At 34.0% G+C, this 4942-nt stretch overlaps 1 non-coding gene across 1 annotated transcript; it reads right to left on the bottom strand.

The window, feature by feature from the left end:
* Positions 1-1868: 1868 nt before the first annotated feature.
* TRNAA-UGC (transfer RNA alanine (anticodon UGC)) lies at positions 1869-1940 on the bottom strand. Its single transcript has one exon. It is a non-coding gene; the product is annotated as a tRNA-Ala (tRNA).
* Between the last annotated feature and the right edge of the window lie 3002 nt (positions 1941-4942).

Here is a 4942-nt window from a genome sequence, read left to right as displayed (position 1 = left end):
TTCTCTTAGGATTCACGTATCCAATCAAAAGAGACCAGCAGAATGATCCCTCATTGGTATTACAAAACCTTGTTCTATATTGTCTGTGATGCTGAGCCAATGAGAATCTGGCCCTAGGGCACTGTTAGGGGCTACGCATTTTTCGGATTACACTCTAGGACCCCATTAAAAGATCCCCGTGAGCACTTGTGCGTAATTTAGTTGTTTATATTGCACGATGGTAATTTATTTTAGACTAGGACACAGCAAGTTAGTAATCATGGAAATTAAATAGTTTTCCGTACTGCCCAGTAGATCAAGGCCCCTTATTCGGACTGTGTGTAGTAGAGTCGAGGGGTCAGGCTAGTCTAACGCTAATGATATCGATTTAAAATGCTACTAAATAATACCAAAGAATTTGAAAGGAATACTTGACTATAGTTTCTGATTAAATAGAGACGATAATTTTTAAAATCATTCTACGAAGTCCATTGAAATAAGACTGATCACTGAACTTATGAAATAAAATCATGACACATTTTTTTCCAGAAAATGGAATCGCTTTATCTGTAATCTAGTTTAAAGATGTTATGTAACTTTTAAATCCTGTAAGTAAATATAAATATTTACTTTAAATGTGTATAATTAGGGGAATTTGAACGTATAGGCATTTTCTGAAATCAATAGAGCTGTGGATCTTTGGGAAAAACCCCTATACCACCACGGTACTATCCCAGTATTAAAGTTTATATAAATTATTTTTGTTGCTTGTTGTTCGGCATGGCCGCTTTTAAAATAGCTATCTGACAAAGAAAATGTTTGGCCAACCAAAACAAACTTTGCACAAGGTCGCTAGGTAATCGCGGGGATCGTCTCGCAATATTCATCCATTAATTCTAAATTTTAGGCAGTTTTTCGATAATTCACGGTTGATTGACTGGCGCGGATCGAGTTTCACGAGAACAAACAATTTGTAAACTTCACTTCTATTTTAGCGTACACAAAGTTTTTATAAATATACTCTAGAACTTTTATTCTACACTAGCGGCCGCCCGCGACCTCGTACGCGTGGATCCCGTTTTACCCCCTTCATCTATCTTACGCGGTTTAGATTTTTTCATACAAATGTTTTTTCCCGCTATCTCCCGTTCCCGTGGGAATTCCTAAGTATACTATAACCTGCCCAGGAGTATGAAGAATAATTGTACCAAGTTTCGTTAAAATCCGTCGAGTAGTTTTTGTTTCTATAAGGAACATAGACATTACAGACAGACAGACAGACAAAAATTTTACTGATTGCATTTTTGGCATCAGTATTGATCACTAATCACCCCCTGATAGTTATTTTGAAAATATATTTCATGTACAGAATTGACCTCTCTACAGATTTATTATAAGTACTAGCTGACCCGGCGAACTTCGTACCGCCTTAGCGTAGAGATTTTCTTTATATTTTTTTCCGTAAAAACCTTGTACAGAGTATTCAAAAACTACAAAAAAAATCAGCCAAATCGGTCAAGCCGTTTTCATATTATGTCGTGACAACGGAAAACGGGTTTCATTTTTTATATATATAGATAGATAATGTAAACAGGATAACCTTTTCAATTAAGCTCAAAGCATTTTTTCTAAGCTCAAAGCTTACTTTCGGCCAAACCGGATAACTTAGCACAACTTTTCTGAACGTGTGCCATGGAGTTTATCTTAGTATCAAATGACATAGGGTTTCTTACGGTCTCCTCTCTTACTAAAGATGCCAAACTTATTCTTCAGTTAAAAGTTATCAGACGACGATGGTAAATTCAGCCCGGTAAAGTCAATAAAGATAAAATAAACAAAAAATAATCCTCCTCGACATTCGTCAAAACAAGGTCACCCTGATCACATTGTGGAGATGCCGGGGATCGAACCCGGGGCCTTTCACATGCAAAGCGAACGCTCTACCACTGAGCTACATCCCCGTTCGAGAAAGCCGCCAAATTAATGGATTAGTTTAAAAGGAGGTAGAATAGATATCCGTAACCGTAACCGAAACTTTCGGATATCCGAAATAATATTTTAATCACTCTCGGTCTCGAATTTATTCGTCCAAGCTCTCCGTTGTAGCAGGCCTTCAGTTCAGAGTTAGGTCGACACTGTAAATGGCTTTGGAAATCAAATAGAGAAAGCAATGTTTACCAATGAATTAACATGATTTATTAGCACTATAAGAGAACTGGCTAATTATTTAAGAATCATTGGATTCAAAAAAAATACTAGAGGAATAATTTACTGAATATTGATAAAAAGCTCTAACAAAATACAAACATTGCTATTTTTCGGGAGGAGTACATAGACAATGTGAGTATGATGTCAATTTCACGCTTTTTATCACCCATAGGGGACGAAACTCGATGCCCTTTGATGTAGGGGATAAATTATTTACTCATGGTCCTTGTTACGGGAAGGGTTAGTGGTCGAGAGGAATTCTAGAGATAAGGGGTTAAATGCTTGGGTGGGCCCTTAAATTCTTTGTAAGCTCGATATGGGTTCTCCTTTTCGCACGTTTTACCAGATTTCCAGGGTATTTACTTTTCATATTGGAATACGGAATGTTAAGTCAGCTATGGAAAATCGGAGAATACATTTTTATCGTAAATATTGATTATTCAAAGAAGACCCTTTGAAAATCTTTTTTGCATTTCGCAGGAACGGAATGCAGTTGTTTTGTAAATAAAAAAAATCAAATTAAGAACCTCCTTCTCCTCCTTCGTTTTTGTTTTTTAAACCGGTATAGCCTGACCAGCCCCCCTAGACAAAACGCACTTTTTGATCGAATCGAAAATCGAATCCGTCAAAACTCCATACAAAAAAGGGGCTTTTCGACCACTTTGCGACTGGTTTGCGATTATAATTTGCACTTTGTCTAGACCCGCAGGAACATAAAAACCCTGGCATAGAGGCGCGTCAATTGCATTTGATAGTGCAACACTGAGTACAGTCGTACCTGTGTTAAATTAATAGGCTAACTTTATGTAGGGTAAACTACCCAATTATTGGCACTTTAAGCAGCTACTTCACAAAACCGGTAAAATTTGCATGTAAAAATATGTTTTATCAAAGAAAAAAACATTTATATTGGTCTTTTAATCTTTGCAGAATATTATAAAGTACTTATCATTAATAAATTAAATCATTTATTCAATATAGTGTACCTTTTAAAAAAATACCTCAAAATACCAGTTACTGGCATAGCCAAACCTTTTATTGGCAGTGATAATTACCTATTATTGGCACTGTTCTCGCAAGACTGAAAAATAGCTGCTAGGTCTTATGTAGAGGTTTTAAAGAGATTCTTGATAGAAATAAACAAAATAAAATCCTTTGTTATAAGAAAAGTAACATTTATTTGTATAGGAACATACCATATCAGTTCAAACGCTTATATTTAAATATGGTTTTAAACTTTCCATAAACACTTTTATCAAATCTTCTTTTCTCTTCGGAAATACTTTTTTGCTACTGATTTTTATTTTATCCAGTCAACAAAAAGCTGTTCTTCCTCGTCAGTTAAAATTGTGAACGGACCGGGCTTAGAGCGATGATCAGGATGTTTCAATCTGAATTGTATAGTAGACCGTGGTACCACTTTCAAAGCCTTTCAAAGGCTTATTCCACTAATCCCGGGGATTAGTGAACTTTTTATTCATTAATCCCCGCTAACGCCAATGGAGCTTATAATGGGGATTAATGAACTTTTTAGTTTATTTTATTTTTCTTTATTCAGAAAACTACGTTAAAAAATAAAATACTAATGTAAGAATCATGTACCTTCTATTTATTATTGGATAAGAACTCACTTATTGATTATTTGTATAATCAAATTAAATTAAATTTAAGCCTGATTACAAAGCTATTAATTTACACCATTTTTATCTTGTTACATCTTGGCCCAAATTTGTATGTAATCGTTTCCATCTTCTTTTAAATGATGAATGGGGAATAACGATTCAATATCCATAGTGCTTTTGGTTAATTAGGTAAGTGTTTTTTTTTAAGTTGTAATCTTAAATTAAATTTAATTTGATAATAAAAATAATAAGTGAGTTCTTATTCAGTAATAAATAGAAGGTACATACCTGATTCTTACATGAGTATTTTATTTTTAACGTACTGGGGATTAATTAACTTTTTAGTTCATTAATCCCCATCGTAAACTCCATTGGCGTTAACGGGGATTAATGAACAAAAAGTTCACTAATCCCCGTTGACGGGGATTGTCAACGGGGATTAGTGGAATAAGACTTTGAAAGGCTTTGAAAGTGGCTGAAAAGATAATATTTTTTATTGGCACCTTTTTAACCAATGTTTGACACCCGTGCCAATAAATGGATTTTATATAATTGGCAGTGGGCCAACATTTGGATTGGTGTATCCAAAACGTTAAAAAATATTTTAAATGCAATTTAAACTCAATTTTGAGACAAACAAGGTATAATTTTTAATAAACTCAAATTATTTTAAATACCCTTTTATTGGCATGTGTGCCAATAAAATGGATAAACAGATTTTACGCATACCAAATGTTGGCACACCACAAATAATTAAAAGTTGGCGGTTAAATTATAAAATAATGTTTTAAAAAGGCAGTTAATATATTCAATAATAAGACAAAATGATTATGTATAGGGACAACAAAATAGATTTGCATTTTTTTAAAAGATTATGATAGCTCTTACCTTAGTAAAAAACGAATATTTCGATTGTTTTTTTCGCACAGGTCCCGGTTTGTCAAACAAATGGTTGATGCACCGCGATGTTTAAAAAAATAAAAAACGTGTGTAGCCAGTTGAGTAATAAATGATATTACTGTACAATTTCTACTAAAAAATATAAGGTTTAGCTACAAAAAACCTTAATTTTCTTAAAAAACTGGAGCATGCCAATAAATTGGTAGAGTGCCAATGATTGGGTGGTTTACCCT

The sequence above is a fragment of the Ostrinia furnacalis genome, unplaced genomic scaffold (assembly GCF_004193835.3).
Source record: "Ostrinia furnacalis isolate ACB-3 unplaced genomic scaffold, ASM419383v2 OfSCF1001, whole genome shotgun sequence".
NCBI lineage: Eukaryota > Metazoa > Arthropoda > Insecta > Lepidoptera > Crambidae > Ostrinia > Ostrinia furnacalis.
Note: the sequence above shows the minus strand (reverse complement) of the source record. Positions and strands in the feature narration are given on the sequence as shown.